Source organism: Chelonoidis abingdonii, chromosome 4 (genome assembly GCF_003597395.2).
Source record: "Chelonoidis abingdonii isolate Lonesome George chromosome 4, CheloAbing_2.0, whole genome shotgun sequence".
Taxonomy (NCBI): Eukaryota; Metazoa; Chordata; order Testudines; family Testudinidae; genus Chelonoidis; species Chelonoidis abingdonii.
The window spans coordinates 98,808,920-98,830,605 of NC_133772.1; positions in this window are offsets into that span (position 1 = coordinate 98,808,920).

Genomic DNA, 21,686 nt, shown 5'->3' on the forward strand with positions numbered 1-21,686 from the left:
TTCTTCCCTTGTGCCCTTAACTATTTTTTCTTTTTAATTTTAGCAAGGAAAAAAGTGGGGGGAAAAGAAAAGGAATAATGATAAAATAAAATCCACCTCTCCTTTCAAAATAGCTAAATTTAACCTTTTCTAGTGCTGTAAAAATCTTTTAGAAGAAACACATATTTATGAACATTTCTTATTTTAAAAAATAGGTCATTTTTAATGCAAAAATTTTCATTTAAAAAATTTAAATCAGCCCAGCTGGTTTCATTTCACTGTGACTTGTCTGATGTTATTTGTGGCTATTTCTGGTTTACGCTGGTGTAGTTGAGCTCAGAATCAGTGCCCATTGTCTCAGATAGTCTGCTACTATGCATTCGGGCTCAGTGGCTGTGTGTGTGTTTTGAAATGGGAGGCAATGAGCTGTGGTACTGCAACTGGACCCATGCTGTAGAAAGCAGTTTATTAAGCCCGAAGGATTATTCTGCCTATTTCCCAATTACCCTGTGCCTGCATGTGTGTTTGCGTGCTTAGGAGTTACCATGATATAAGGTGATTGCATTTGCATAGTCAAAATCCAGAACACCTTTATAGCAATATTTTAATTTATGAGATAACCGTAGAAAGCATGCTTTTCTTTTTTAAATGTGTCCGGTGCTGCTCCTGACAGCTTGTGACTCAATAGCAATATAGACATTGGAATGGATGATTTTTTTCTATTAATATAGTGATATGAATGATTTGATCATGAAATACTGAACAAGTAATCTTTAACACTCACTTGAGCAAAAGAATAGCTTTATTAGTATCAACACTCATGAAGTTCTTGGCACCCTGTAACATCATATAAAATACTGTGTCTGTCCAGTTAAACTCAGAGGGTCTGAAATGCCAGAAAAGGCTTACGATCTTAGCCTATGTTGAAATACTACAGGTTTATCGAAAAAGGAGGGTAATGTCAGCACTTGCTTCACTTCTGATTTATGTTCCTTACTTTTTTTTTTTTATTATTTCTTCTCAGTTTTCAGTTCTGTTTTCTCTTTTCAAGGATCCCTGCTAGGTCTCTGCACTTATAAGTTTTAAAATAAAGAGAGGTTGCCTGTTAAAGACATTTGAATGTCATGTCTGGTTCAGACAATACACTCACATCTGTCTGGCTATGAGGACTCACGCCTCACATGGTCACATTGTAAGTGTATGGGTCATGTGACAATAGCATGTGGTATAGACTGCAAACTGCTTTATCATGAGAGAGAGTTCTGCAGCATTGGAGCCCTACAGGAGATCAAGAAATATCCCCCTTTATCCCTCTGGACATTTTCCTATCCAGAGCTTGTTGCAAGTTGCTCCCCTCCTGTTTAACAGGAAACATCTATCCTCTATTTCCCTCTTACTACAGACACATACTTTGCTTCCAGATAAAAGACTTAGGGCATGTCTACACTACCAGCTGGATTGATAGGCAGTGATTGATCCAGTGGGGGTCGATTTATTGTGTCTAGTAAAAATGTGATAAATTGACTGCTGATCACTCTAGTGTCGACTCTGGTACTCCACCTCAATGAGAAGTGCAAGAGGAATTGATGGGAGAATGTCTTCCATTGACACACTGCAGTGAAGACACCATGGTAAGTAGAGCTAAGTACGTCAACTTGAGCTACATTGTTCATAGAAGCATAGAATAGAATAGAATAATAGAATATCAGGGTTGGAAGGGACCTCAGGAGGTCATCTAGTCCAACCCCCTGCTTAAAGTATCTTAGATCATTCCCCCCCCACAGTGTAGACCAGCTCTTATTTCTCCCTCAACTATGATCGCGAACATCCCTTTCTTCTCCAGCTTCAATGGCACAGGAGTTTATAAAAAGCAGTGTGGAGAAGACACTCCGTGTGGAGAAGTGTTACATCAGCACAGTTGCAGTGTGTCTGGTGAAGATGCTCTATGCCGATGGGAGAGCGTTCTCTCATTAGCATAATTACTCAACCTCTGTGAGAGGCGGAAGCTGTCAGTGGGAGAGCATCTCTAATCGACATAGTGCCAAAGTAGATTTAGGTCACTGTAACTTGTGTTGCTTGGGGAGGCTCTCTTTTTCACAGCCCCAAGCCATGGAAGTTAAATCAACTTAAGCGGTAGGGTAGAGCTGGCCTGATTCTCAGGCCTTGCAGCTATGGTCCTTAATGAAACAGTTTTGCAGAAGGCCTCTATGTTTAGTGGAACTGGCTGTGGTGCTAGCCAAGGTTCAGTGGTTCATTCATTTGAGCTTTTGCTAATTGTATAAGGCTACGTCTACACTACAGGATAATTCTGAATTACATTAAACCGGTTTTATAAAACAGATATTATAAATTCGATTTCATGTGGCCACACTAGGCACAGTAATTCGGTGCTGTGCGTCCATGGTCTGAGGCTAGCGTCGATTTCTGGAGCGTTGCATTGTGGGTAGCTATTCCATAGCTATCCCATAGTTCCCCAGTCTCCCTTGCCCTTGGAATTCTGGGTTGAATCATTGTCGCGGGTGTTCTGGGAAATGTCGTTCAGTCATTCCATCCTCCTTCCCCCCTCCCCCCCCCCCCCCCCCCCCGCGGTGAAAACACAGCAGACAATCCTTCATTGCCTTTTTTCCTGGATTTGCCCTGCGCAGACGCCAAAGCACAGCAACCATGGAGCCGTTCAGCTTTATTTTTACAGCCACCATATGCTGTACTAGATGCCGCAGACAGAGGCGATTACTCCAGCGCTACACAGCAGCCATTCATTTGCTTTTGCATGATAGCAGAGATGTTACCAGTTGTCTGTTACCGTCTACCTGCTGGAGTAAACTGACAATGAGATGATGGTTATCTCTCCCCCTTTGTACTGTCTACTGCTTCATGAGTGCCCCTGCTGAGATTGGCAGGGGCGCAGAAAGCAAAACTGGAATGACTCCCTGAGTCAATCCCTCCTTTATGGTTTCTAAAAATAGGAGTCAGTCCTGCCTAGATATGGGGGCAAGCGGTACTAGAGGACCACTGTATCAGAGAGCACAGCTGCTCCATGTCAGTATTCACAGGGGTGCCCTGCAACAACCCACCCGTTGCTTCCTCCTCCCCCAACCTTGCCTGGGCTACCGTGGCAGTGCCTGCCCATTTGTGTCATGACAGTAATAATTAAGAATGCAGGAGTTTTTGGACATAAAATGAGGGGGAAACTAGCCTCTCCGGTGCTGTGATAGCCAGGCACGACATTAGCGGTGTGGGGGAGAGGAGCCCAGCATCGCCACTGCTATGATAGTCCACGGCAGTACAGAATCTTTTTTTACACATGAAAGGAGGGGGCTGATTGAAGCTCAACCCCAAGTTTGTTATGATGAAGGACGGTTACCAACCGTTCTGTAACATCTACTGAAGTGACAAGGACTCATTCCTGTTCTGTTTTAGCCAGCGCCCCCCCGGGCTGCCTCATCTCAGGCCAACATGTTAGATATTGAACCAATTATCAAGTATTGGCGCTCGGTTCATAAGAACCGTTACCAGTCCTACTGGCACCATCTTGCCACCCGCGAGGGGAGAGGAGCGATACTGCACTTCACTGATGCAGCATAGCGTCCTACCAGCAGCATTCAGTAGGACATAGGGTACATTGAAAGAAGCTTCAAGAAATGATTTCTTCCCTTCTTCCACATAGTGGGCGGGGGGGAGTAACTGAGGAGCTATTCCCCTGAACCATGCCGCACAATGTTTTTGAACCTAACAGGCACTGGGAGCTCAGCCAAGAATGCAAATAAGTTTTCGGAGAATGTGTGGACTGTGGGCATAGCTGGAGTTCTCAGTACCCCTCCCTCCATTAGCGTCCATTTGAGTCTCTGGCTTGCTGTTTACGCTTCTCACGCAGTTACTGTGTAGCCTGGAGATTTTTTTCAATGCTTTGGCATCTTTGTCTTCCGTACGGAGGCTCTGATAGAACAGATTTGTCTCCCCATACAGTGATTCAGATCCAGTATCTCCCGTACGGTCCATGTCGGAGCTCTTTTGGATTTGGGACTGCATCGCCACCCATGCTGATCAGAGCTCCATGCTGGGCAAACAGGAAATATAATTTCAAAAGTTCATGGGGCTTTTCCTGGGTTTACCTGACCCACTGGTTCGAGTTCAGATAGATGTTGTCCAGAGCGTGTCCAGAGCGGTCAGTGGTGCACTGTGGGATACCTCCCGGAGGCCAATAATGTCGATTTCTGTCCACACTAACAGTATTCCAAAGTAATACTATCGATTTTAGTGTTACTCCTCTCGTTTTGTAGGAGTACAGAAATTGATTTAAAGAGCCCTTTAAATTGATTTAAAGAGCACTGTAGTGTGGACGGGTACAGCGTTGAATCAATTTAAACGCTGTTATAATCGATTTAACGGCGTAGTGTGGACCAGGCCTATGATTTCAACCATCCATCAACACACAGCAAATCAATTGCTCAGTGAAAACACTGTTTGAGCACTCTCACTACATTATTCTATGAATTTTGCTCTTTTTCATTCAATAACAACATTTTTTTTCATTACTTGACCTGTTGTGTGGTCAGTAGATAACTGTTCATCAAATAAATTATTTGCTGAATGACAGTCATCTCTTCTTTTGGGCTTCATGGAAGAAATAACTTTTGAGGATGGGTTTCTATATTAGGATATAAATGATGAATTTTGATATTTACAATGTAACACTTTAATTATTTAAATGTATTCTAATTAGCTGTCCAACTCTCACACAGGGATAGAAACACAAAAATGGAAAGGCATTGTTTTAATATTGATGTGAAACACATTTTACATTAAGCGTAGCAAATATTCATATTTAATAATTCTGCAGACAATTACACCTAGGTGGCTATTGACTTTGTTTGGGTTGTATGGAGGTATCTTATGACAGATTTTGGTATTGTGGCTTTATCTGCTGTTACATAAAATTGCCAGATCATTCTGATAGTAAATTCCACTAGGGGAACGATGCATATATCTGTATGAATGTATATGATTAAAATACTGCAGGATAGGATGTAGTTATTAAATACACACTGTGGTCTGGCAAAAACAGGTACCAGATGTTATGCACAGCAAAATATGTTTTGTTATATACCTGTGGGTCTTGAAGTAAAGTATTACCTTTCTAACAGCTGGTATATTTCAGACCATCTGAAAGTTGCACACAATGGACAGATACTATCTGATTACTGAATGCTACATTACATAAATTTCAGCTGAAATGTTACAGTGGGAATGATAAGTGACATGAAAAAATGAAAAGCATCTATAATGTACAAGAGATACTAATTACATCAAACTATTTTATGACTAATTTGTAGATTGCTAGCTATGCAAAACAAGCTTGCTTAAAATAGCTACAAATATAATAAATAATTTATTCTCTAGTTTTTGTTACTAGACAAAAAATACACTGAGAATCAACTAAAACATGTTGACATGTTGGTTTGTATAAAATAATAAGTACTTCTGTACTGTTTCCTTAGGGAGCTGTCATTAAAAAAACCTCTCTCTCCCTCCCTGCCTGCCTCCCTCCCTAAATAGACTCATAGATAGTTTGGTTAAATTGACATGTACAACATTAAGATCCCCAATCCTGCAGAAATATAAAGTTGTGTGTAACTCTATGCACATGAATAGTCCCATTTGTAAATGAGCCTGCTTGTGTGTGCATAAAGATGTGCACGTATTTAGATGTTTAAAGAATCAGGCATAAGTGGCCATTCTGCAAAATGCTGAGTACCTTGCACAAGATGTTTAGAACCCCCAATTCCCATTACTGACAGTGATTATCTTCAGTAGCAACTCGGGAAACTCAGCTTTTTGCTGATTTGAATCCTTGATAATTTACAAATCTATTCCAAATTTTGTAGATGTTTTAATAGCTGGAAATGCTCCCAACTGTTAGTTAAGATTGCCCATCTATTTCCATTATAACCCGTTATTTGCTGTCACACACAATTTATCCAAATTTTTACCTCTTGGGCTGAAGCTTTTCAGATCAATCATCTGCCTGAAGATGACTTTTTTATTTGGGGTTTGACAAAATAGGGTGAGGCAATTTTCGGAATGAGGAGAGTGGGGAAAAATACACTTTCCCTATTATATATCTGTATCTATATCTATATAGATATAGCAAATACCTTTGCTTGACCAGCTGCACAGTGGAGACAGCAAGGAAATAAAGTGTTGTTTGGCAGAGAAGGAGGGGCTTTATTGCTGGGTAGTGTTTTTTACTGTTCTGATGAAAATAGGTTGAAATTAGGCTGAGTTATTAGGCCTTGAAAATCACACTGTGCAGATGTGATAAGGACCTGAAAGCAAAACACTTGACTATATGTTCAAAGTTAAGCTAATATTTAAATGTTTTCCTGAATAGGAATGATTTTCTGAAATAGGGACTTGGCTAAATGCTTTACTTTATCAGCACCTAAGGACTTGATTTGATTAGGCAAACACTTAAGTACATGCTTATCTTTTCTCATGTGAATAGAGTAGTTGAGTTCAATTGGAGCAGGGAGCTGGAGCTAGTCAACAGTTTGAATATTTTATTTGGAAGAAAAAATTTATGTTTTCTAAACAGACAAAGGAAATGTTAGTTTGCAAAGAAAATAAATAATTCAGTTTTTCTGTCAGAAAACTAAAAACCTGAAAACTGATTTTTTTTTTTATTTTCAACAACGGAAAAGAACAACACTTTTGGAAAAAAAATTTTCAACAACCAACATTTTTGCCTGACCAGCCAATTGTTTTCAGTTACTAAAACCCATAATAATAATATGATGAACCCTCCCAAATCTGTATAGAAAATTTTCAAAACTACCGATTTTCTTTTTCTTTACAGTTTGCTCCCTTTTCAGCATCAGGCACTAAATTTTTGACAATAGCAATATTTTTAAGAACCATCTTCCAGTACTTGCAAGGAAGGTAGAACACCGCTAACTAAACTGCCCCTCTCAATTGCACACTAAAATATCAGTTCATAAAAGCACTTAAGCACATGCTTAAATTCTGTACTGTCTAAGGCTGCTTTTCTGACTGAGACCCAGGAGGCAGTGCTCTGCTCATTCAGTGTAATCTTCTATGATGGCCATTGACTGAAGCAAAAACATGAGACTATGAGATGATGGGCTGCCTATGAAAACCGGTATTTTTTTAAATATCAGGTGAAAGTTGGTAGCAGGAATTTATTACCTGCATGCCTCTAGTCTTTATATACCCTCTGAAATTCAATCTGTGGAATTCTGTTGCTGCTGCTACATTTCTGTAGTTGAAATCAAGACAGTTTACTCTGGAGTTTGGAGTACTGTACTGCTGAACTCAGCTATTGAAATTCTAGTCTTGTTTTATTTTAATGTAAAACCAATGGGACTTGGTTTTCTGTCCTTCATGTCTGTGATGAAGGACATTTTCTGTCCTTCATCACAGCCAGGGAGAATAGCCATTGTAAGGTGCAGTACACTGTCAGCCTGGAAAGCTGCTGTTCTGCTGAAAAAAGTTGGTGATCCAACCCAGTGATGCCTTGGAGGCACATGGGCTAACAGGAAAAAATGCTGGCTAATTGAATGACTGTGTGCTAGCTCCTTGCTGAAGCTTTTAAAGAAGCTCAAATTTAAAGCATCACTTAGTTGTTATCAAGCAAGTCTACATGAGTAATTAATAAAAAAATGAGGGCAGAGCTAGGTCACTAGAATGAAATTCATATTCTTTCTGAATATGCAGCAGATGTATGCCAATATATACACACTATTGCTTATTGTTGTAGGACTTACATGTTGTGTAAAAAAATGAAAATAACCAAACAACTTCATTTCCTCATGCTAAAGTAAATAAAGATTTTACTCTGCCAAGCACACATATCTATTATATAGCTATACACCCATGTGCATATCTGCCATTTGTGCCATTCATAGAATAATACCACAAAAATAGTAGGAGGGCATGATTAACCACCTATTAGATAGTGATAGCACATGTAATAAAGTAGAGTTCATAAAGATAACAAACTAATAATGCTAATAGCACTTTGCAGTTCAATAGCACCATCTTTGAGCAGGCGATTGGATTAGATGACCTCTTGAGGTCTCTTCCAACCCTAATATTCCATGATTCTATGATCTGTGAGAGAATCTTGAAGGGGCACTTTGGCAGTGGGTCCTGGGGTGGAAGGACCCCCCATCACCGAATTGCCGCTGAAGACTCAGAACAGAAGAAGATCTGGGGGCCTGGGCCGCGCGAGAGTGTTCTGGGGCCCCTGAAGCAAGTGAAGGCCCCCGCTCCAGGGCCCCCGAAAAACTCTTGTGGGGGGCCTGGGGCAAATTGCCCCACTTGCCCCCCCCCCCGGATGGCACTGGGACTACCAGATCATATAGTCTTCCCTTCTGTATATCACAAGCCATTAAATACCACTCAGCCTCCCCCACACCAAGCCCCTCAATCAGAATTAGACCAAAGTATTGCAGCCCTGAGAAGATTAAATTGCTGTGTCACAGTCAGGGAAGAGGAGGGACTGAGGTGCCTCAAGGCCCCTGCAATGACAGGGAATTGCTTTGATAAGTTAGACCAGATGATCGTAGCAAGTGACCAGTGCCCCATGCTGTAGAGAAAAGCAAAATCCCCTCAAGGTCCCTTAACATTAGTGAACAAAGTGTCCCGCCACCCCATAGTATGGTTATATTACTAATGTCATTTAGAAACATTTCAGAGGTTCCCAGAACCCAAACACCGCCCTGCTTACTTATTCTGGGGAAGCAATGTGGTCTAGTGGATGGGGCACTAGAGTGGAACACAGGAGATTTGGGTTCTAGTTTGAGCTCTGCTGCTACCCTGCAGGGTGACCTGGGGCAAGTCAGTACCCTTCTCTGTGCCTCAGTTTCCACAGCTGTAAAATGAGGATAATGATATTGCCTGCCAGTATAAAGCACTTTGGTACCTACTGATGAAAAGCACTAGATAAGGGCATTATTACTAGATTTCGTGACCCCTACATGGCTTTGAAGGGGTGAGGAGAAGCCAGAAGTTTCTATTTCTGACACTAGCCTGGGATAGCAATATTCTGCTTCCTGAGCAATAGAATTCACTAGTTACTAAAAAGCAAACTTAGAAATCAACTCATTCTTCTAGTGGCTGAGAGAGCACACAGGAAAGCTGTGCCTGAAAGAGATCGTGAGATATTCCTCCCAGGGGCAAATGAGGCTAATAGCAGAACATAAAGATTGTTGCAAACCAGGGTTCATTGTGACTTGTAATGGCTCAATGTTAAAACAGTCTCAGAAGAGGATGGCTGGTGCTCTCCAACTTCCAAGATAACAGCTTGTCTGAAGATATTCAAAAGGGCCCAAAGTGTAATGAAAGAAAACAGTGCCGGCTTATAATCATGAGGGGTATGAAAGCTCTACCTCTGTACTTGGGCTAACCTTATTGGTTACAGGGATATGGCTACACTGAAGCTGGGTGCATGTCTCCCAGGGTACATGTACCCATGAAGCTGGGGGTGTGATTCCCAGCAGGAGGCAATATGCTTGCACTAGTTCTCATCGAGCTAGCCCTCTAAAAATACAGTGTACCCATTGCAGTGCAAGTTGTGAGATGGGCCAGCTGCTCCCATAATATGACCATCCAAGTACAAAGATAGGGAGGCTAGCCCATCCTGCTGCTTGCACTGCTGTGGCTACGCTCTGGTGATAGCATACTAGCTTAATCAGCACTAGTGCAAGTATGTTTCCTTGTGCTGGGAATCACACCCCAAGCTCCAAGTTAGATATACCTCCAGCCTTGGTAGACAGACACATGCTTGCTAGCTTGCTAAAAATATCAGTGTGGACATTGTGGCATGGACTTGCTGCCCAGCAAATGACCACCTGACCCCATAGATCTGAGCTTGGGTGGGTAATCCACGTGACTGCTCATGCCACAACGCCCACAATGCTATTTTTAGTGTGTTAACGTAAGCAGTGCTAGCTGATTACCTGGGCTGGGAGGTAAGTGCAGACATATCCTAGGATGTAGAACTTCACTGCTTAGCAAATACACGTAAGGAGGAAAGGGTATGGCATGCCCAAATTGGAATGTTCCAGCCTCCCACATCGTCTGTGGCTGGAAAAAGAAACTCTACATTGCGATTTCAGACTTTTCTACTGAAAAGAAATAATCCAGTGGTTCTGTGGATTGCTAATATTTTCTGACACGAGCATATTTACTGGGAAACAAGGTCCTATCTCATCCATTATATAAAGCACGTAAAAATATTCTGAAATATGAGTGCACTAGTGTAGGTCACAGAAATGCTGGTTCTTTGGAATTAATATAGCAAGAATAAGTGCAGAATTAGGGTTTCAGTGGTTTTAGTAGGAAATGACATAATTTCAGCATGTTCTAAGCTTCTCTAACATGTTGGTCATCTTTTTAATTAGTAAATAGTTGTGTTACATTTTCAGAGAATGCAGGGTTCATTTGCGAGTGGTACCACTGTGTTTATGGCCAAAACCAAATAACAACACAGATAATAAGTAATAAAAAAGCATAAGATAGAAGTAAAACAGTTCCACACAAAATTCTTCAAAAGGCTTTTATTTACCAGACAAAGCGCTAAACTATAAGGAAAGATTAAGATAAACTTAGCATGCACATGTCATTTAATAATGGCATTTGAACTTAATATAAGACAAGAGCAGATTTTTCTTCATTTACCATCTTTCCTTGTATTATAGTGAAATCTGATGTTAAAAGAAGATCCCCATTCTCCCATTTGGGGAATATTCTGAAAATGGGAGAAGAAACTCCATGAGCTAAAACTTGTAGAGTTTCCTTTGAATTCCTTGGGTAGGTAGATTCAGTGTCTTCCCCCCCCCCAACTCCTTTGTAGAAAAAGCCATTGATTCTCCCAGATATGTGTAGATTTGGGGGGGAATCTGTTCTGCTGCCCAACCCCCATCATCATAGAGGGCACAGCTCCTGCAGGAGATATACTTGCAGGGATTCTGCTGTCTGTGGCGGCCTCTGGAACCATACTCACGCCATGTCTACACTACAAAGTCTATATTGGAATAGCACTCAGGGGTTCTGCTGTCATAGCTGCATCGCCTCCCTGAATGAGGTTAACAAAGCCGAGAGAAGCATGCTTCTAATGGCATAGTTGTGTCTACACTGAGCGTTTGTTGGTATAGCTGTCAGCTAGCGGATGTGATTTGCTGTCATAACTTTATAGTGTAAACTAAGTCTCAGAGGGTATGTCTACCCAGCAACTAGACTCCTGTGGCTAGCCCATGCCAGGGCTTGTGGGACTTGGGCTGCAGGGCTGTTTCACTGCTGGGCACTTGTGGACCCTGCAATATGGAAGCCTGGAAGTCTACAAAGCAATGAAACAGCCCTGCAGCCCGAGCCCCGCAAGTCTGAGTCAGCTGGGACAGGCCAACTGTGGGTTTTTCTTTGCCGTGTAGAGATACCCAGAGAAGGTGCCACTTCCTCCATGCAGGAGTGAAGGTGGGGAAGGAGAATCTGGAAGAACTCAAGTGGCTTCTCTGCACCATCTCCTTGCATCCCTTCCCCGCCCCTGCCAAACTTTTCAATGTCAAACCATAAAAACAGGAGCAGTTTATAAGCATATGAGACTAGCTGAAATCAGTGGGAGTCTTTCCATTGGCTGCAACGGCTTTGGAACAAAGAATACGGTGACAAGGAATATACTGTTAAGAAAAGTGCACTATCTAATCACTACTGCTACTTAGTGGGATGGTAAGAAATTAGAAAAAGTCTGAAGCCATGAAGTTCAGATTCAGATTGAAACATCATCAAAGGTCAGAGATTATGTGTTCTGGATCCAGGATTTTATCTTTAGTGGCAAGCAGACTGGACCTCTGGCTCGGAGCCATAGCTAAAAAGAACAAAGGAAAGAAAATGAGAACTCCTGAACATGAACATTTCCAGGTCATCTTAAAAGTCAAAACAGATTTTACATCCTGAGTGGCCAAAAATTTACTTTAAAATAAAATGTTTATGAATTGCAACAAGCATCTGACTGTAGATAGCGCAAATTCCCCAGCCACTCCTTTTTGTAATTTAAGAAAAAGGAGAAAGTTGTAAAAATACATTGTGCTTTAATGTAAACAAATAAAGAAAACCTATCATAATGAGAGACTAGATGGAATACTGTGGATTTAATCAGAAAGCAAAGGGACAAGAAATATATAAAATCCAACCTCACCATAGCAGGTGGTCCAGGGAAACAAGAGGGCGGCATAAGCTTCTTAACATCCCCAGATTATACTTTTTTTTTTTAAATAGCTGATTCAGAAAATCAGGGGTATGTTGTCTCTTTCTATTTAAAATCATCATATGCTATATTCAACAATTTAAACAATTTTTTTTAAAAAAAAATCTGTTTTCAGGCCACAATGACTGAAGCAGCTATGTATAATTCAAATAATGAGCCAGATCCTGTTCCCATTGCAGTCAATGTTATTTTTGTTTGCATTATTGTCTTCAAAAGAGTAAGATCTCTCTTGCTCTTCTCTCTCGGTAGCTATATATACGTCACCTGAGATGACATGATTTAAGCAGTGTGTGAGCCAAAATGAAATAACGGAATGTGCATTAAGATTGCAATTTTAGAGAAAAAAACATAAATTGATAGTTACAACACTACTAAATCTAACAATATTTGTACTTACATTGTTCCAGTTTCTGATTGTTCTGGAGTATGGAATGTAAACATAAAATGCATTTAAAGAATTATTTAGGCATTTTCTTTTGCCAAGACATTACTTTGAATGACAGACTGTATGTGGAGCCCATTAATATTACATGACAAATTTTAAATGGTGAAAACTCATACAGAAGAGTTAATTTGCAGCTAGCAGTGAAAACTAAATTACATGAGGTCCTTTCCTGTGGGGGTAGTGACACCTGTGCTATGTTCAATCCAAAGAGAATATAAGAGTACTTCTAATGAGAACCAGTCTACGGAAACTGAGTAATGTATCTGAGAATGTGAGTCAAGTATTGGCATGAAGAGTGTTTATTTCTGCAAGAATTTGATCATGTACAACAGAAGTATCCATGGATCTATATTCAGATATCTGTTATATAAAATATAGTGAACCATTAACCAGATATTCAAGTCCTGGTTAGCAAATTCAACAAACTTGCTAAAACTAACTTGGAATCTCACTGCTGTTTACACACATTAGGCTCTTGAGAATGAGTTAGCCTAAAACAAAAAGGTGCCATTTGCTTTTGGCTTGCCGGCCTCTATCCAATGCACACTACACAATTTATACAGGCTTCCTGGGCCCCCAAACAAGCCTGAGAAGGTCACATAAGGCTGTGCAGTGCTCTGATCTAGACAGAAAACAGGTCATCCTACTGCTCAAGGGCAAACCTCCTACACATCTGTCCGCTCTGAGAAGCTGCAGAAGAGCTCAGGAGGTGAACACACACAAATGATCTCTCTTACTCCTGAACTCTGTTCCAAGACCTGCTGCTATGCGAAAACAGATATTACTATGATAACTGTTGTGTGTAGCTCGAATGATAATGGGCCTCTGGTGGGTAATAAAGGTGAAAGAAAGAGAGCTGGGACTTAGACCTGGTTAAAAAGAAAACCTCTCAAAGCTTTATTTGTGGAGAGAGGTGGGATAATACTTTACAGTTACTAATTTATTTGATGAATTTTTCCTCTTTTTTCTCTTCATAAGCAGAACATGAATTTCTTGGATTTATTTGTGTTTCAGAATATTCACCAAATAATTTGTCCGGATAATTTTTGGTCTTTAGATTCTTCATGCACAGTTCTATTCCCTGATGAGATGAGTGAAAGTATGATTATTGGTGCAAACAATTTTGGTTAAAATTTTAAATGTGCTTTGCATAGATATCTTCCAATACTCACAGCATACATTCCTAAGAAAAAATGCGCTTACTAGATTACACTGCTCTACAGCCAAAATGCTTCTGAAATAAATGTAGTCAAACTTTACTAATTCTGGGTTACTGAGAATGAAAATGATGCTTAAAATTGTTGATTGGCTCTAGTCTAGCTGTTGGGCTCCAGACTACAGCAGTGGAATCTCCTGGCAGGTGATGTTAGGGTTTCCATGTTCCGTGACCGTCAAAAGGATCTTGTCCCATTCTTCTTCATGGAAGGTGATCTTGTAGCCTGCAACAACATCGATGGTGTGATGGCAGCCCTCAACATCGTTCACGATCCAGATGAGTGGAGACTGTTCATTGATTCATCGAAGAGGAGTCTTAAAGCTGTTTTGCTGCATAATGGCAATGTTTTGCCATCAATTCCAGTTGGTCATGCAGTCCATATGAAGGAAACCTATGACAACATGAAACAACTTTTGAGGTGCATAAACTATGACCAACATCAGTGGCAGCTTTGTGGCGATTTGAAGGTTGTTGCTCTCTTGCTTGGTCTGCAGACTGGATACACAAAGTACTGCTGTTTTCTCTGCGAATGGGATAGTCGTGCAAGAGATTCCCACTACATCAAGAAAGATTGGCCACTCCGACAGTCATTGGAGCCTGGGAGGAAAAGTGTTCAGCATCCACCACTTGTTGAATCAAGGAAGATTTTGTTACCACCCTTACACATCAAGCTGGGTCTGATGAAGAACTTTGTCAAGGCCATTGACAAAACACAAGCAGCTTTCAAGTACCTCCGTGGAAAATTTCCAAGGTTAAGTGAAGCTAAGATAAAGGAAGGTGTCTTTGTTGGTCCTCAGATTTGTGAACTTCTTCGAGATGATGCATTTGACCATGCACTGCGTGGCAAGGAAAAGACGGCATGGAAAGCCTTCCAGTTAGTGGCAATAAATTTTCTCAGAAACAACAAGGCAGACAACTACAGGTTGTTGGTGGAAAACCTCCTCAAGGCATACAAAAGCCTTGGTTGCAACATGTCACTAAAGATACATTTTTTGCACTCTCATCTAGATTTTTTTCCACCGAACTGCGGAGCAGTGAGCGACGAGCACGGCGAGCGATTTCACCAGGACATTGCAACAATGGAGAAACGCTATCAGGGCAAATGGAGCCCATCAATGCTTGCAGACTATTGCTGGACAGTGACAAGAGATGCTCCATTTAATGAATACAAGAGACAAGCCAAGAAGCGCCGAGTAGACACTGAATAGGACTAAACTATGTACATAATAGTTTTTTGCCTTTTGTTTCATAATAAATTTTATTTATATAACCCTTTTGCTGATTTTTAAAGTGTTACATAAACAGGACAGGTGAAATATTATCATGTAAAGCAACCATAAACACATGAAAAGACCTAGGTTTACAATTTATGATTAAAACTCTACTATCTACACAATATACATAGACATAAAATGTAAAAACTTAAATATCTTAGAAACAGTAGCCAATCAGTTGTTTTAATTGTCATATTTGAATTCAGCACATCAAAATACATAATAAATACCACATTTTATCTCTGAAGCAGACGACTTCTAAAAAATTGTAGATCAATGATAATTATTTGTAGAAAGTGAAAACAAAAGAGGTGTAAACACAGTCAAAGAAAAAATGTATAAAAATTCAAAACAATATTCGTGGACATATTTCTGCAGTTTTGCCCATACTTGTGGTCATAGAGGTATCTCCTACTTTGGAATAGTAGGTGAGAATTATTGTCATTAGTGCCCAGTTTGTCCATGGTTTTGGATCACAGATATCTTGTGCTGTTGTGATCAGTGCATTTCACTTCATTGCTGCAGCAAACATCAATACAATGGGATATTGTGGTTGTTCTTGTACCACAGAGCTCTGTATTATTCAGACCTTTTTTATACAAGGAAATTAATGAGCAGGTGATTGAGAGGTTAGGCTTGTAAAGATATGCTACATCTGTTGCTTTTGGACTATAAAATGTAGAGCTATAGAGGCACAATTTTGAAGCTAATGGAGTTGACATATTTAAGCCAGAGCTGAATTTCATACTTGGTCCAGATCCTTAGCTGGTGAAAATCCACAGAGCTCCATTGACTTGACAATTTGATTTTAAGTTATGTACAACAAAATGATGTTAAAAGAACATTAAGGTTGCAAAGTCAAGCACTTAAAATGCCAGAATTAAGGTTGCCCGTGCAGCCTTAATTCGACCAGGTATGTATCATTATGATACAGTCTTTAATTACACGATCACATACTTTTTTCCACAAAGCCCCTCCCTCATTCAGTGCATAAGACGGACGATGCTCAGTGAATAGGGAGCTATTCAATATCTCTTTTTGTTCTCATAATTCAGTGTGTGGTCCCAGACCTTATTTCATTCACACCATCCAAACCATGCAACCAACACAAAATTATGAATTACTCATGGACTCTTCCCGTGGAATCTAAATGCCTCACAAATATCAGTGAATTTATCTTCACAACAGACTTTGAGGTGAGATGGCATTATTAGTCCGAGTTTACAGAAGGGGAACTGAGGTAGAGAGAGATTAAGGCCTTATTTTTCAGAGTAGTTAGCGCTTTATATGTTCAAAGCACAGCTCCAATCAATTTCAATGGCAGTTGTGAGTGCTCGGCGCTTCTGCCAATAAGGCCACAGTTGTCTCAAGTTGGGCACACAGATAATGAGGGACATGCAGTGGACACTTTTCGTAAAATTGGCTTAAGCTTAAACAGTAATTCCATCATGTGGAAGTGAACCCCACATAGGTCATCTACTGGTTTGGAATTATTGAAACTATAGCATAGTCCACTTGAGCTAATAGAATAACTGGTTACTGGTAGTATGCTATTATCCTCTGTATGGGTTAGCCACTAGAGGGAGTTGAAACTAACACAATTTGTTGGAAGGGTTCACAGATATTTGCTAGACAGCAGAGGAATGTTGGAACTCAGGAATCCTAGGTTTTGCTCCAGGTTCTGGAGGGGAATATTATCTAATGGTTAAAGACCCTTCTGCTATGATTCAGGCCAGGCTAGCCCACCCCTTTCTGCTCTGTCCTTTAGAATGTATTTCTATCTTTCTTGCCCGTACGTCTATACTCTTCTTCCCTGAAGGAGAAGGAAAGTGGCCTTATTGATTAATTAAAGAACAATGTACCATGCATCAAGGATAGGATGGAAGAAAGTATGAAGGTGTTCTAAGAGAAACAAATAATAGGTGTCTGAGTCTGGCACCATTGGAAAAAGGATGGAATAAGAGACAAAAGTATAAAAAAGAGTTGAGAAAGGCTTGAAGGTGAGGATAAGAATTTGATGCAGTAGAAAATAGGGAATCACTGGAGAATTCATAAAGAGTGTGATGTTGCCAGAGCAACATTTGGAAAATTATCTTAGCAGCTGGGTATTGGGTGTTGCCACTGATATGATTTTGCTTGTTTTGAAGTTGCCAGTTTTTAATATTCCATTGAGTTTATACAAAGCCACATGGACTGAAAGAATTTCTTGCTATTCTGGTTCTAACAATCCCTTTGATTCTCCTAGAGATGAAAATGATCTATCTACTAACAAGACCCAAAGCTGTCATAACCTTCATCAGTTGAAAGAAGTAGGTAGCAGGTGCTTTAGAATACTTTCCTCTCTCTGTGTGTATTATATACAAATATATACATCGATTTATGTATCTAGAGCTACTTTTTGCTAAAACCAGAAATAGAGACCAGGAGTTCAAAGCTGATTTGATGAGAAGTGACAAAATTCCAAACTTTTTTTTTTATCATCCGATATCTTGAGAAGACTGTATTATGGCAGGAGAGCTGAAATAGGACATTCTCCTCATTATTTCATCACCCTGTGAACCCCCTTTTCAATCACATGAAGCAATAGTGCTAAGGGGAGGGATCTTTTGCATGCTGATAGTGACACTTACAAACTTTATTTGTTAGTATGAGGTGCAGCTGTTCCGAAAGTCCATGAGATTAACTCATTTATGTGCCATCTTCCCTTGTGCTGTTGCACCAGCTAGTACAACACATGGCTAGGACAACATGGAGAAATCCATGTCTTGCTGAATACAGTAAATACATTTTTTCTTAGCAGTGGATAAAGGGAAAGTCTCTACTGTCACATCTGCTCAAGCTTACTTATAAAAAGTGATGTAACTGAGGTCTGCTGCAGTCTAAATTATTTAATACTGCTCATCAAGATTCTTGTATTCTCTCCAAAGTACCTAACTTCAGATCTGGATGTCTGTTTTAGTGTTAGATGATGGATCTCCAAAAGGTGACATGGTTTTAGCCAGTCTTAGCAGGAATGGTTGTGTGAGTGTTGAGGAAATAGAAATCAACCTGAACTTTTGTTCCAAATGCTAATTAAACTTTTTTTGAGAATCTAAAGTGTTTAAATACATTTTCTCCTCAATTATTTTGTGCACGTATGTACTTCCATGTCTGTCAGAAGCAGAAAAGCTGAAATACTGTAAGTAAAGGAGATCTGCATTTAATTCCTGGTTCTGCCACAGGACTTCCTATGTGAATCAGGGCATGTCTACTAATGCAATTCAATAGAACTTTATTGTCATGACAATCTAGTCAAGTGCTGCCACAGAGTAGTGACACTTATTGCCTACCTGTCAAATATTCACCTAGGATGAGACTATATACTGTATCTGAGGTTTTAGCCACTGTGTACATTTGTCATTACTGTCCACCCCAGACCAGTGGAACCTGCCACATAATCTCTTTGCTTCATTTCCACATCTATTTACTTGTTTTTGTCTTATATATCTAGATCATAAGTTTGCTGAAAGCATATTTGATAATGGAACACTATCAATGCAAATGTAACAATTACAATTGTGTGGGTGTGTGCTTGGGAAACGCCCACCAGACAGTAAGCAATTAGTCTTAATGGGCCATTAGGTAAAGACAATGAGTTTTCAAAGATGTGGATCCCCCATCTTCCCAAGAGTTCCTTCCTGTGCACTTTGCAAATAAACCTTGTCTCATGGTTGCCCTGACACTGCAAAGTCATGTGATAATATCACCTGATACAAAATACCACCTTGGACACCGCTGGTACTTTTCAACTGGAAACAAAGGCTTCCTGCCTTATGTAAATTCTATTTAAGGCCGGGAAGGAAGGCATTCAGGAGTCTCCTCCATTGCCTGCGCAGCAAGGAAGACTGCTAAAAACAGGGCCGGCTCCAGGCACCAGCTAAAGAAGCAGGTGCTTGGGGCGGCCAATACAAAGGGGTGGCACTCCGTCCACTATTGGTGTGGCACATCCGGGTCTTCGGCGGGAATTTGGTGGTGGGTCCCTCGGTCCCTCTCTTCCTCTTTCAGCTGCCGCCGAAGAGGAAGGGAGGGAGTGGCGGACCTGCCACCGAACTGGCGCTGAAGAATGGAGCGACACGACTGAGCTACCGCCGAAGTGCCGCTGATCGTCTTGCCTTTTTTTTTTTTTTTGCTGCTTGAATTGGCAGAAAACCTGAAGCCGGCCCTGTCTGAAAAACACCTGAAGGGAAAGGCAGGGGTGAGTCCAGGCTGAGACAGGGGTCCAGTCTGTAAGACAAATAACTGGAACTTGGCAACTTGCCTAAACCAACATTTAGAGTGAGAAATTACAATTTGTAACCTGTTTCTTGAGTGTATTAAGCTTGGTTTGCATGTTTTGTTTTATTTGCTTAGTTATCTGCTTTGTTCTGTTTGCTATCCCTTATAATCACTTAAAATTTATAATCACTTTTGTAGTTAATAAACTTATTTCTTGTTTATAACATAACCCAGTTTGTGCAAATCAAATTTGGTGGGGGCAAGAAGCTGTGCATCTCTCTTTCGACACTGAGGGAGAGAATGATTTTTATGAGCTTGTGCTGTGCAGATTTTTCTATACAGTGCAAGACAATATTATTTTGAGTTTACTCCCCAAAGGGAGTGTGCAAGTGTGCGCTGGGTGAATCTCCGAGCTGATTCCTCCCACGCTGAACTGATGTCAGTGTCTCTGTGTCCATTTGCAGCTGGGTGCATCCCTACCTGTTTGTGTGTGCTGGAGAAGGCTTGAGGGCCTGGAACAGCTAGGACATGGTGAGGAAACTCAGGCTGGTGGAACGGGCAGAACTAGTGGGATCCCAGTACATCAGGTGGCATCCAGGATGGGGTGCGGGGAGGAAGGGGTTTCAACCCATCACATTGTCCTGCTAGGACAACACAATCAAAGTATTCTGAAGAAGACTGACTTGGGAAGCAACTAGAATCCATGTAGTGCAGGGAAGAAATTCCAATCTAATATTTACTTATAAATACTACAAATGAAAAGGCTTTGGTATCAATGTTTCAACAAGTGTGAGCCAGGTAGAATGTTCCCTACTCTGCATTTTCCTCTGAAATAACTTGCTACATGTAAAGTTGAATCCCAGACTGGAGACTTTTTCTAAGTCTGAATGGATTCTGGTTGTTTGACACATCCTCCTGGGCAGCTGGGCTTCTACAGAGCCCTGACCATAAAATATAATTGTCCTCTCTTGTCTTAAGAGGATGGAGCTATTCCATTACTATGGGTATAAAAGAGTGTTAAATTGCAACCCCTATGCTCATAGGGGTGGTGAAAAAAGCACCTCTATGAATCCAATCTTTTTCTTCTTGCACATATCTCATAGATGTGAGTGACTGTGTCCCTTGGTTAAGGACTGGGTGATTTAGTCTTGTACCTACAATATATAGGCATGACCAAACTCTTGACACTTAGCTTCATTTGTGAGGAAGGTGATATATTGTACTTGAGGCTGAATCACTATTAAATTATCCCTCTTCTGCCCATCCCTCGGTAGGAATGTCAAAACAGACATCAGCCATTATGTATTATAGATCCAGGGGGAGATTTTCAAAGACATAAACAATGTGCTAGACAAAGTGAAGTGGCATTCCTAGGAAATACTTGGGAGGAGAAGAAGGCAACTTCCAACCTCTGGGCCCATCCTTTTGAAGCTGCACCCTGAGGAGAAACCCATTGTTTGCTGATTACCTGTTATGTGAGAACCAGACCAGAGCCCAGACTGGACAAAAGAGTGACTTGCTGAGAGCTGTTTACCTTGGTGGGGAAATAGCACAGTACAAGTAGGGAACTGTGCAGGCTGGAAAAACCCTGGTCAGAAGCAAGAGTGATGCAGGTTGGATGGCTGTGGAACCGAAAGCTTGAGGCGGATGGATACTCTTGCTGGACCACAGAGGGGAAACACAAGTGCCGTTGCCTTGAACTGTGACAGCTGCATTTTAAGCTGGTGTGGGGAGGGAGAGAAGGTTCTAGAAAATGCATGTATGTGTCTACACAAGGGCAAATATACTCAAGGGACAATATACTCAAAGGACTGCTCCCACGTTACCATGACTGATACCGAACACGTGTTCCATGGAGTTCTGTGGAATGCAGGCCTAAGCAGCCCCTAGTGCATTCTTTTACAAGGTACAGTTTGTGCACTCATCTTGATGGCCCATCTCCATGACTGGCTGATATGGAGGGGAAATGGGGCCATGGCCATATCCTTCCTCATATTTTGGAGCGTTTTAATGACACAAAAGGAAAAACAAGGAGAGGGTAGTTATAAACTGCTACTAAGAGGCTAGAGGCATTATGATATCAGAAGGAAATCAACCATATATCAGACACTTAAGTTTGGTTGGTTATAGTCTAAAAACCCATAAATTAAAATACTGTTGTCTTGAGTTTCTCACACCTAAAAATGTCACATTTCATGAAGATGCAGAAAGGCACCTAGTGGGATTTTCAAAATA